This window comes from Quercus lobata, chromosome 5 (genome assembly GCF_001633185.2).
Source record: "Quercus lobata isolate SW786 chromosome 5, ValleyOak3.0 Primary Assembly, whole genome shotgun sequence".
NCBI classification, from domain to species: domain Eukaryota; kingdom Viridiplantae; phylum Streptophyta; class Magnoliopsida; order Fagales; family Fagaceae; genus Quercus; species Quercus lobata.
In genome coordinates this window covers 771,641-785,578 of record NC_044908.1, presented here as the reverse complement: position 1 = coordinate 785,578, position 13,938 = coordinate 771,641, and positions in this window count along the sequence as shown.

Here is a 13,938-nt window from a genome sequence, read left to right as displayed (position 1 = left end):
AAAAGATGAGTTTATGGATCGAATGTTAAATAACATCTAATTGACATGAATGTTAAGAATATATTAAACATGCAATTCAATGGTGAAATTTTCAAATTTTGAATTTTATAAGAAATTATTGGGTGGTATAACGTTGTTTAGAGTTACACTAGCTGTAACTTGAATCAAAGAAGGTTTCAAGTTACACCTTAGAGTTACACCTTTTTTAGACCATTGGATTTAAGTAAATCCAATGGTTAAAAAAAGACCTTCATTAATGTAAATATTGTAATTGATCTCATTTATTATCCTTTATTTAATATATTCTATACTTATCTCTAAACAAAAAAAAAAAAAAAAAAAAAAAGAGTCTATGTTTCTCTCTCTCTCTCTCTCTCTCCTCCACAATCACATTTTTCTCTACTCTCTCTTTCTCCTCTGTTGATTTTCTCCAAATCAATTTCATTGCCTTTCTCTTAATTCCCCAATTTGACCACCATTCTCCTTGCCTCATCAACATGAATAATCCAAATCTTTTCTCATGATCATGAATGTTGTTTTTTCAACAAGAACCCATTACAAACAAGTATTAGTTGCATTAATCTCATCAGGTTGTTTGCTTTTTTTTTTTTTTTTTTGATTTGTAAATTAAACTCAACTACGCTTTAATAGCTCAACTACACTTTAATCTTACCTGGTGTAATCTCATAGGAGATGGGTTCACACTTTAATCTCACAAACAATAGGTTGTGTGCTTTTTTATTTATTAATGAACGGGTGTGTGTTGGTTTTGAACTCAATTGTCCTGAATCTAGAATGATAACCCTAATAGCTCATAGGATTCTACAAAGCTACAGTCTACATAATTATAATAACATCCTAATACATTCGAATATCCCCTCTCAAATTCAAGATGAAAGTTTGAAGATATCATGAGTTTGGAATGAAAGTTTTTGCAGAAAGAAATTAACCACGGGCCATAAATGACCAAATCAGATGTAGAATGGATTGAGCTTAACATGAATTGAAATGCCCAAGATCATAGTAAATGACAACTATTAATTAATGATGGATGGGGGCCAAAAGATGACTATTGTGGCTAGAGGACAATGCACTAGTGACTAATTTCCAATTGCTTTGTCCCAACAATTTCTAGAGAAAGCAAACTAAAATTATGCTGAGAAAAAAAAAAAATTGCAGATCGGAGGAGTAACAGCTCCCAAACACCAATTACTAAAGCCCAATGGGCCAGATAATTATGCCATGTATTGTATTTACCTGTCTAATTAGCAAGCCCAATTAATTTTGGAGGCCATTCTCATTGGGTTATGCATAACCCATTAAAATGCAATATAAATAACACTATTCATGCAAATTGCACAAAAAACACACATCCGGGGAGATATATGCAAATAAATAAATAAAAATTGCATGTTGCTAGAGTGCTTATAAAGAGAGTATTCCAATCCGGAAATGCACAAAAGAAAAAGAAAAAAAAGAAGAGGTATTTTGCATTACCAAAAAACTATAATCATTTTACATTATCGCTTTAGCAGTATACTCTACATCCTACTTTTTTATTTAACAATACATCACGTTAAAATAATATTACTTTAATGTTAAAGTAGCCCATAAAAGAAAGAAATTGAGACAATCAAGAAAAGGGAGAGAATAAAAGGGGAATAAACAAATTTTACATGTTGCTAGAGTATTCTTACTATAAAAACTCAAACAAAAACTATTCATATAAATAAAAGTTGGATTTTAAAGTATAATCACCATCAGATCAACTTAAGTGGAAGCAATTATTATAATCCTCTATAATTTTTATTTGGGTAAACTATAAAGTTAGTCATTGTCCTTTACATTATATGTCAATTTGGTCCTTAACCTTTCAATTGTGTTAATTTGGTCCTTAACATTTTCAATATTGTATCAATTTGGTCATTATCATTATCTTTTGGATGGAAAAATCTAATATATCAAATGGAATAAGCATATCAACTGCCAACTGTACCGTCACATCAAATTATTTAAAAAAAAGAAAAAAATTTATATTCACACCTTAGATCAAACTTGGGAAAAACTAAATTTTAAAATCCCTAACTCTCTCTCTCTCTCTCTCTCATTGGATCTGTGAAAGAAATATCTGGATTCAAATATGAAGAATTAAACGATGTGATTGTTGTAGGGAATTTAACCAAAAATTCCTAACCTGTGAGAAACAAAACAAATAGAGAAAACACACGTCAAAGAAAAATAATCACACGCACAAGACAATATTTACGTGGTTCGGCAATTTGCCTACGTCCACGGAGTTGCAGGGATTTCACTATTATCAGGGAAAAATACAATAGTGCACAAGAACGCTCTCAAGAAACCTAAATCCCAATTACACCCTAGCACTCTTTCACATAAAAAATAAGAATAGAAGCTGACTGCCTCTCTTTTCTCTATTTTCTCTCATGCGGCTTGCTCACTAGGTTAATTGGAATTTTTCTTGAATCTCTCCTTTTTTAATCTCACGGCTACACAACTTGTCAAAACCTAATATATATATATATATATATATATATATATTAAAGTCGGCTACACTAGGAATTAAATTCGTAGTTGAATTCGGTCAACTTGGGCTTGTAGCAATTCAAGCCACATGAGCCCACTTCAACAAATCTCCACCTTGGCTTGAATTGATCAAGCTACACTAGCAAACTCCTCCATCAGCTCCACCTTAGCCCTTAAGGGCTCACAAACTGCAAACATTAACCACAATCCTCCATAACATAGTCCCTCATCCCTGCAACTCATCCTCCTGTTCTCAAGCTAGAAGACCAATTGAAGCTGCACACAGCTTCAACTTCTCAATAGTGACACCCTTAGTCAACATGTCTGCCGGGTTCTTAGATCCACAAATCTTCTCAAGCATTACCAGCTTATCTTCAACAAGGTAACGGATAAAGTGGTATTTTGTCTGTATGTGCTTCGACTTTGAATGAAAAGCCGAATTTTTGGCAAGAAAGATTGCACTCTGACTGTCACTGTGTAGAATGCCCATCTCCTGCTTCTTACCCAATTCATCTAAGAAACCATGTAGCCAAATCATCTCCTTTCCAGCTTCAGTTGCTGCAACATACTCAGCTTCTGTAGTAGACAAAGTAACAATCTTCTGTAGATTTGAAACCCATGATATAGCTGTACCACCCAGAGTGAAAACAAACCCTGTAGTACTCTTTCTACTATCAATATCACCAGCAAAATCAGCATCTACATAACCCTGCAGTTTCAAACTTGCACCTGTGAAGCAAAGACATGTATCTGATGAACCCTTCAGATATCTCAGAATCCACTTGACTGCCTCCCAATGCTGCTTTCCAGGCCTACTCATGAATCTGCTCACAACTCCCACTGCATGTGCAATGTCTGGCCTTGTACACACCATAGCATACATCAAGCTGCCAATAGCTGAGGCATAGGGTACCTTGCTCATGTGGTCCCTTTCTTCTTCTGTCTTCGGTGATTGTTCTTTGCTTAGTTTGAAATGACTACCCAAGGGTGTGCTCACTGGTTTAGCTTCATTCATGTTGAACCTGCTGAGAACTTTCTTCACATACTCTGACTGTGAAAGTTTCAATGTACCATTAGCCTTGTCTCTAATGATTCTCATACCAAGGATTTGCTTTGCAGCCCCCAAATCCTTCATTGCAAACTGTTTAGACAATTGCTTCTTCAGATTATTAATTTCCTCAATGCTAGACCCTGCAATAAGCATATCATCCACATACAACAGTAATATGATGTAAGAATTGTCAAAAAACTTAATATAGCAACAGTGATCAGCTTCACATCTCTTGAACCCAATTCTATGCATAAAACTGTCAAATTTCTTGTACCATTGTCTAGGAGCTTGTTTTAGGCCATACAAGCTCTTTCTCAGTTTGCAAACTAAATTCTCTTGTCCTTAAGCAATGAACCCTTCTGGCTGAATCATGTAAAGGTCTTCCTCCAAGTCACCATGAAGGAATGTTGTCTTCACATCTAACTGCTCAAGATGTAAGTTTTCTGCAGCCACCATTCCCAGTACTAGTCTGATTGTTGACATCTTCACAACTGGAGAAAATATCTCTGTGTAGTCAATGCCTTCCTTCTGCTGGAACCCTTTAACAACTAATCTGGCCTTGTAACGTTTGCTACCATCATACTCATTCTTTATTCTGTATACCCACTTGTTGTGCAAAGCCTTCTTTCCTACTGGCAATTCAGTCAGTTCCCATGTCTGATTCCCCAACAAGGAATCCATCTCATCCTTCATGGCTAACTCCCACTTGCTTGAATTCTCATCTTGCAAGACTTCATTATAATACTCTGGCTCACCACCATCAGTCAACAGGAGATAATTTAAAGTGGGTGAATAACGCTGTGGAGGTCTAATGTTCCTAGAAGATCTGCGGACTTCAGCTACAGGTGTACTCAGATCTACCTGTGAATTTACATTCTCCTTATCTTCTTCACCCCTTTTCTGGACAGTACCTTCAGTCAATTCATCTAAGTTGACAAACTCAGATTTCTTTTGATCTATCCCTGTAATATCTGACACTACAGTTGACCTGTCTTTATACATAACATGTTCATTAAATATCACATTTCTACTTCTGATGATTTTCCTGTTTTGTTCATCCCAAAACCTATAGCCAAATTTCTCATCACCATAGCCAATGAAAAAACATATTTTAGACTTTGCATCAAGTTTACTACGAGCATCAGAATCAATATGAACATAAGAAATACAACCAAAAACTTTTAAGTGTGAAAACTTTACCTCTTTACCGCTCCAAACCTCCTCAGGAAGTCTGAACTCCATGGGAACTGAAGGTCCTCGGTTTATCAGGTAAGCTGCAGTGCTAACAGCATTAGCCCAAAAAGTTTTTGGTAGTCTAGCATGCAACCTCATACTCCTAGCACGCTCATTGAGAGTTCTATTCATGCGCTCAGCCATACCATTCTGCTGTGGTGTCCCAGGAATGGTCTTCTCCATCCTAATTCCCTGTGCAGCACAATACTCACTGAACCCTCCATCTATGTACTCTCCTCCATTATCTGATCTCAAACATTTTACTTTCATTCCTGTTTCTGTCTCAACCATGGCCTTCCACTTCTTAAAGGTTTCAAATACATCTGATTTATTTTTTTTAGAAAATAAACCCATACCTTTCTACTTGAGTCATCAATGAAAGTGATGTAGTACCTTGAACCTCCAAGAGATGCAATCGGAGAAGGCCCCCACAAATCAGTGTGTACTAACTCCAATTTTTCAGCCTTCGGTGTCCTGCCAGTTTTCAAGAAGCTCACCTTTTTCTACTTTCCTAAGATGCAACTTTCACACATGTCAAAATCAATGGACTTCAATTCTGGTAGTTTTCCTTTTGACAGCAGCATCTTCATCCCTTTCTCACTCATATGACCAAGTCTGCGGTGCCATAGGCTTGTATCAATACTTGCATCAGCAACTGCAATTGTGTCTCTTGGACTTGAGGTCATGTACAGAGTACCAGTCTTCTTTCCACGAGCCAATACCCTAGCTCCCTTTGTAACCTTCCAAGTACCACCAACAAATAGTATTGCATGTCCTTCATCATTAAGTTGTCCAACAGAAATCAGATTCCTCCTCAGGTCAGGAATATGTCGAATCTTCTCCAGTAACCAAACAGACCCATTGGGCAACAATATTCGAACATCTCCCATACCCACAACATCCAAGGCTGAACCATCAGCCAAATACACCTTACCAAAATCACCTGCAACATAATTCTGTATGATTTCTCGGTGTGGAGTGGTATGAAACGAAGCTCCTGAATCCAAGACCCAATCATCAAGTGGACTGTCTACTGCAAGAAGTAATGCATCCTGTACCTCTTCTGTTACAGCATTAGCAGAATCATCTTCATTCTTCTTCTTAGGACTTTTGCATTGATTCCTAAAGTGACCTGTTTTCCCACAATTCCAGCATTGTACTTGTTGACCTAATCTAGATTTACTTCTGTTCCGATTAGAATTTCTGGATTTTGATCTGCCCCGATTTGAATTTCTGTTATTACCTCTGCCTCTTGTCTCAAGGTTTAGGGCAGAACTAGATCCTGAGGATTCACCTGCATCTCTTCTGCGAATCTCCTCAACCAGAATTAAATCTCGTATATCATTGTACTTGAGTTTTTCTTTTCCTGTAGAATTGCTTACTGCCATCCTCATTGCCTCCCAACTGTTTAGCAAAGAAGCCAAGACGATCAGAGAACGAATCTCATCATCAAAATCAATTTCTACAGACGACAATTGATTTGTGATAGTATTAAATTCATTCAGATGTTGTGCTACTGATGCATTCTTTGCCATTTTCAGATTGAATAGTTTCTTCATCAAGTGCACCTTATTGTTTGCTGACGGCTTTTCATACATACCAGACAAAGCCTTCATCAGATCTGCTGTGGTCTTCTCCTTTACAACATTGTGTGCAACAAACCTAGACAGAGTTAACCTGATGACTCCTAGTACCTGTCTGTCAAGAAGAGCCCATTCCTCAGCCTTCATAGCTTCAGGTTTTGTCCCCAAAAGAGGCAGATGCAATTTCCTCCCATAAAGATAATCTTCAATCTGCATCCTCCAATATGCGAAGTCTGTGCCATCAAACTTTTCTATTCCAGACGCCTTTCCTGCTTCCTCTGCCATTGCTCCCACTCAAACCTAATCCTAGGCTCTGATACCAATTGTAGGGAATTTAACCAAAAATTCCTAACCTGTGAGAAACAAAACAAATAGAGAAAACACACGTCAAAGAAAAATAATCACACGCACAAGACAATATTTACATGGTTCGGCAATTTGCCTACGTCCACGGAGTTGCAGGGATTTCACTATTATCAGGGAAAAATACAATAGTGCACAAGAACACTCTCAAGAAACCCAAATCCCAATTACACCCTAGCACTCTCTCACATAAAAAATAAGAATAGAAGCTGACTGCCTCTCTTTTCTCTATTTTCTCTCATGCGGCTTGCTCACTAGGTTAATTGGAATTTTTCTTGAATCTCTCCTTTTTTTTAATCTCACGGCTACACAACTTGTCAAAACCTAATATATATATATATATATATATTAAAGTCGGCTACACTAGGAATTAAATTCCTAGTTGAATTCAGTCAACTTGGGCTTGTAGCAATTCAAGCCACATGAGCCCACTTCAACAGTGATAAATCAAAATAAAAAACAAAATTACAAGAATCACACACTCAATCCGACTTCCATTTTTGTTTACATGGAGAGTATGTTACAAAATGGAATACAGACTAATGAAAAAAAATTCCGAAGAGTTGTGCCTTCATAAATTGTGCTCAGTCTGTGCCTAAAGGAACAAACCGCCATCTTAGCTCTTCTAGAAGTAAATCTCTGCAACTTCTTGATTGACCCAGGCACCAGCTCGAGATAATCCACCAGCACCAACTACACCTGATGGCTTGGATTCAAAAACAAAGGACTTGTTTGTATCATTAGGTCCATATACCCATAATTATTATACTCAAACCCATTATTAATCTTGTTATTATTTTCTTAAGAAACCGATTTATTAAACCCCAAGAATATGAGCCTTCTTGCAGCGATGACTATCCTTGCTCGACGCACTTTGAAGAGCCACGCCGACTTTGATAGCCAAAGTGGCCATATCCGACATGGTTAAGCGCTGTTGAAGCTTAGACACAGGAAGCACAAAGTAGATTTGGTTAGCCTCAAGTTCATCATTCAGATTCCTTTAGAAAGCCCTTAACTTCTGTCTTTTGACTCTTGAGCATCCAATACTCAAAATAGCTTGGGCCGTTCAATTCGCCTATTCTCTTTATCAGATCTTGTTCTTTTTCCTCTCTCTCTCTCTCTCTCTCTCTCAAATGAATTATTGTTGATAGTTCAACAAATTCTTTAATTTCTTTATTTCATGTGGCAGTATTTGTGTCATTTTGATGTGGCATAAAAATAATTTTTTTATTTTGACCGTTACTTAATGGCAGACTATTTTGACACAATATTCAAATATTAGAAACTAAACTCACACATTTAAAAGGTTATAGACTAAATTGATATTCAGGGTGTGTTTGGATACAGTTTATTTTGCTGAAAACTGAAAATACTATAGTAAAATAATTTTTAAATATGTGAATAGTGCCGTGGAACCCATTTTTAATGAAAGTTTTGCTAAGGTTTGTGGGTCTTGTAAACAGTGCACAGGACCCATAGAACTGCACTTCTCCAAAAAAAAAAAAAAAATGCAGACGCAAAGAAGTTCTATCCAAATGGGTATTCAGTGTAAAAGTTAGGGACCGAATTTGTTATTTACCCTTTTTATTTTGATAGGAACTCAATATATCGGGATATAACAGTTTGAAAAGTCTTCAATTAAGTAATCTATATAACATTTATAGACACCACCGAACTAAAAATTTAAGCATATGAATTTGGCTCTACTTATATTATACTAACCGCTTATTCATATTATTATTAATCAATGTGAGACTTCACACCCATCTAAATTTCTAGAGAGAGAGAGAGAGAGATCACTCCATTCTCAAAAAATAAAATAAAATTGTGAGACTTCACTTAAAGGTGTATACTCCACCCAACAACATGCACAATATTACATGATATATATATACTCGCTTCATTCAATTTAATGTAATTTTTGTTATTATTATAATGAACAATTGATATTGCAGTTGGTGGACGAAAGGCAAGATCAGCCATTCCCCTTTTAGAACCATTATTGGGAGTCCAAATTTCTATCTCATTTTTTCTGCTCCATTTTATACTCCACCAACAAAAACTTACTACATGTTCACCTAACTAATTAAATAATACCATTATTGACTTATTAATACTATCATTATTAATTAATGGTAGTAATTAATTAATTAGGTGAATATGTGACAAGTTTTTATTGGTAGATTATAAGATAGAACAGAAAAAGTGGGACAGAAGATTTGGCATGTGCAATTGATAGCTAGGAACTACATGGGGTTCTTTACGTGAGAAAAGTTGACATGTTGTACTTTATTTGTAGCTTCCTACCCATTTTACTTTCTTGTAGGTATTCTTTCTGTATAGAAAGAGATATATAACTAAGAGCATTCACAGCTGGAGGCATATTGCTATATTGCTAAAATTTAGCTCCTCCAACACTAAAATTGTGCTCTAACAGTGGAGCTAAATCTAAAAAATTTAACTCCATTGCTACAGTGCACATCTATAGATTGATGTGCACTATTCATTAGAGCTAAAAAAAATATATTATTTTATACTACTTCCTGATTAAAATAATGCCACTTGCTCTCTCTCTCACTTCGTCTCTCTCTCTCAACTTTCAGACCTCTCACGCCACCGCCCCCCTGATCCACGCTGCCGACCCATGCCGTCACAGACCCAGCAGCTCCGACCATGGCAACCCCTACCACCACCACCTCCACCACCACATCAGTCACAAATCTAACCATACCCACACTTATCAAACCCACTACCACCAATATCAATCACCACCTCCACCACGGCAACCCCCACCACCACCACCACCACATTAGTCACAAATCCAACCACACCTACACTCATTAAACCCACCACTATCAGGGAAAAAAAAAAGAAAAAAAAAGAAGCAAACATCGGCAAAACCCACGGCCAAAACATCACCAAAACCCACGGCGGCAAATCGGAAGAGAAAGATGAAAGATTTGGCAGTTTTTGACTTTGACATCGTCGGCGTCTTTGCTAGATATCGATGGCAACGGCTTTGACTTCTTCAAACTTTTTGGGTTCGGCAAGGGAAGAAGTGCAAAGCATGGATTTGGCGGCATGGGTTTTTGGGTTCAATCAAAGGGAAAAGGATCTTGGAGCGATGACGGCTTGGTTGAGGGAAGGAGAGCAACATGGGAGAAGAAGGCAAGGGAGCTAGGCGGCGTGTTGAATCTGAACCAGAAAAGAAAAGGTGAACCAGAAACGAAAAGGAAGAAAGGCAGCATGTGTGAATGAGAAAGAGTAAAGGGACTTGGCACGTGTGGGTGGGATCAAATTGTATATATAAAATTTGGGTTTTTTTTTTTTTTTTTTTTTTTTGAAACCATATATAATTTGGGGTTAAAACAAAATATTATTGTTACACTACATGAATATTTACTTGCTATCATGATAATTGAGAAATTGTTTTAGTAAAAAAAAAAAAAATGTATAAGTATAATTTGGGGTTTAAAAACTCACTTGTTTAAACTAGACGATTATTTGCTATCATGTAGCGGCGGCGACAGCGGAAGAGTCAATCGCAGTGGCGGTGGCGTTGGCGGCAATTGTGGCAACGTTAGCGATTGCGGTGGCGGTGAAAGAGTCGGTGGCGGCAACAGTGGCGGTGGCAATAGTGGCAACAGTAGCAGTTGCAGGTGGTTGTGATTGTTGTTTATTGTAGTGAATATGTTATTTTATTGTAATATTTATATTATTTTATTGTGTTGAAAACTAAAATAGATCCACTGCTGTAGCATGTATGTAGGTAAAATAGATAAAGTAACTTTTGGTGTAGTTAAATAGCTAAATTTTTAGCTCCACTGCTGTAGATGCTCTAATAAGAAATTGTTCATCAATATAAAAAAATAAAAAATAAAAAAAAAACTAATAAAAAATTGCCAAACCTGTGGGACCCAGCTCTTTCTATTGTATTATTTTATTTTTATCGCTTGAGAATAAGAAGTAATTATTAAAATAAATAAATAAATAATAATAAAATTCAAGAATCAAGATGCAAAATCATTAAAATTATATATTGGCGTAATTGTCGGCTCCGCGTATTGACCTTTCTCTATCGATCAAGTGCAAACAAATCCACCCATATTAATATATGCATGGATCTTTCAATTCAATCCTTTTCAATTTCAAATAAATATTTTGTTAAAGACTTTCCCACTCTCGAGAAAATTCAATTACGTTATAGCGCAAGATTGAACATATGTAATTATACTCTGGAGCATGTCTAGAAAGGGAGGAAAAAGAAGTTTCACACTAAAATAATTAGTTTTCGCAATTCGTGCCATAATCGTTGCTGCTAGTGCTTTGTAGAGACACAATTAGGGGTGTCCAACCCAACCCGTAACCCGACCAATCCGAGCAACTCGCCCGAACCCGAACCGGCAACCGTCCGACCCGACCATTCCGACGGTCGGTGACGGGTTTCTGACCCCAAGACCCGACGCCGGCGGGTCGAGTGGCGGGTTTTCTTCTCCAAAACTCGAGCCACCCGACCCGACCGACGTTATATATAAATCTGGCAATATCCGGCGACATTCAAGCGAGATTGGGTGAGATCCGGCGAATTCAAGCGAGATTTGGTGAGATCCGGCGACATTTGAGGAGATCCAAGCGAGATTTGGACCATATTTGGTGAGATCTGGCGAGATTCGAGGAGATCCAGGCTGATTTCGGCGATTTTTGGTGCAGATCTACTGGGTTTTTGCAGATTCCGGCGACATTCGAGCAGATTCCGGCGACGTTTGCAGGATCCGGCGACTCTCAACACCGACCGACCCACCCGAACACCACCCGAACCCAAAACCGACCCGACCGAGTGACGCCGGCGGTCGGTTTCGGGTCCCTCCGCCTTCCACCCGACTCCGGCGGGTCGGGTCCGGGTTGGGTCCAAAACCGACCCGACCCGACCCGTGGACACCCCTAGACACAATTAGCCAATCGCTTATAAAAAAAAAAAAATATATATATATATATATATATATATATATATATTAAGAGAAATATCTCTCACATGATTGGCGCCTCTATTGTCAAGGGTTATGAAATTATCGGTATCTCTAACCGAAAATGGTAATTTTTTTTTTTTTTTTTGGGGTACAAAAATATTGATGCCGTAGATAGTTATAGGACAAAGCTACAAATTATTAGACAAATTTTATGTACATTTTTTTTTTCAAGTTCCTGTACGGATGTACCTAAAAATTTGTGACTCCTACTCTTAAAAAACTTTATTTACATTAAGCTTTTCTTAAAAAAAAATATATATATATTTATTATAAGTCTATAGTTGGAGTGTAGGAGATTTGAACATTAGATATCTCCGTTGAAAATAGTAAATAGCTTTAATTGAGTTACAAAATTCTTGACCTATTAACCTCAATTTTTACATACAAGGGACATTAAAAAAAATCGGTAAAAAATATTTAATGTGTTATTTATAATGTGGCACCAATTGAAATTATGTCAATTTGTGGTTGTATTGATAATTTTTGTTATGAGAGGACTGTCTATTCCACAAGTTTCTATCAACAATATTATTTATGGGATTTGTCATCCCTTGAAAGTTTTTCGCTTTGTGTATATTTCGCATGTTAAACAAGAAGGGAATACACCAGCACGTATTTTAGCATAATATGTTAAGGGGTTAGATAGTTATATAACTTGGGTAGGAAAAAATCCAGTTCTCATTGAGTTGACTTTGGCTCATGATGTATTGAATTTATCTTCATCTTAATAAAATTATTAGTCTTTTCATCCGAAAAAAAAAAAAAAAAAAAATTTAGCTATTGGTGGGGTTATAAATGAACTAAGTTGTCTATAAACAACTTCAGTTTGGCTCGAAAAACACTTGTTTATATTCGTTTGTTTAGTAAATAAGCCAAGCTCAAATCTAAGTTTAAGCTTAATTATTAAACGAGTTAAGCTCATACATAATAATGTATTTGTAAACATGATTAGTCAATTTAACTATATATGATATCATACTTTTTATATGTATACTTGTAAAATATATATATATATACACTTATATAAACTTGAAAATTTTTTTTTTGAGTAAACATATAAACTTGAAATTGAATCGTATAAATCTGTAATTCACTAAATTAATAAGTATGAACATTTTATATTCAGTTAGGCTCAATTCATTTACGGTCCTAATTTATTTTTTTGGGATGAATGAAATCCTTCGAGAAGTACACGGCCAAGCCAGCTAGCATGGTAACGTACGTACTTCAAGAATGTAAGGTACTGGGGTGATTGTGGAAGACCATAAAATATGTTGATGTATGCTAGCAGCAACGGTGTATAGGGATATACTAATTAATTAAAAAAAAATTGGCCACATTGATCTGGACACAAATATACATATATATATATATACATATAAATATTATTTTATAAGATCAAGCATATGGGATCCCAGGCTTTAGGTTTTACTTGTACTTCCATGGCCTTGGCAGCAAGTGTTGAGCAAAACCAGGTTACAATTTTTTTTTTTAACAAGCGGGTCAGTGTCATTGGTGTTTCCTATAGAAATTAGAAGCCGCGTCTGCCCCATTTCCTCTCCAAAAATCTGGCATCGCCATCAATAAATTGCCCAAATAGCGGTGGCTGACGCCTATAGTTTTTCTTTAAATACTAATTTATCACTCTAAAGCCTAAGCTATGTAATATACAGCTCGATCCATTATAAAGTAAGTTTATAGTCCACGAAACCGCGCGCGGTCTGTCTATAACTAAATATTAGCACGCATTATTGTAATACATTGTTATGCTAGCTAATTAATGAACATTAAAATATCGAAACCAAACCAATTTTTGACAGGACACTCACAGACTCACTAGTCTAAGGTGGATAATAATTTGAATGTGAAAACCAAAACCTGTTAGCGGAAAAAAGAGAAAGAGAAAGAACTAAGAAGGAAATATCGTGTGAAGCCAGACCAAAAGTTGTCGTAGCATAATTTGATACAGACAGACATAAAAGTGAAAATGAAATGCATGTGCTTTTCACATTGAATATTTTTTATATACCTTTTATATAACTATACTACTGACATTGTTTTTATATATTGTATACTAATTATAACCTAACACCTTAGAAATTTTGAATAAAAAATTATAAAATTATTTGTCTAACTA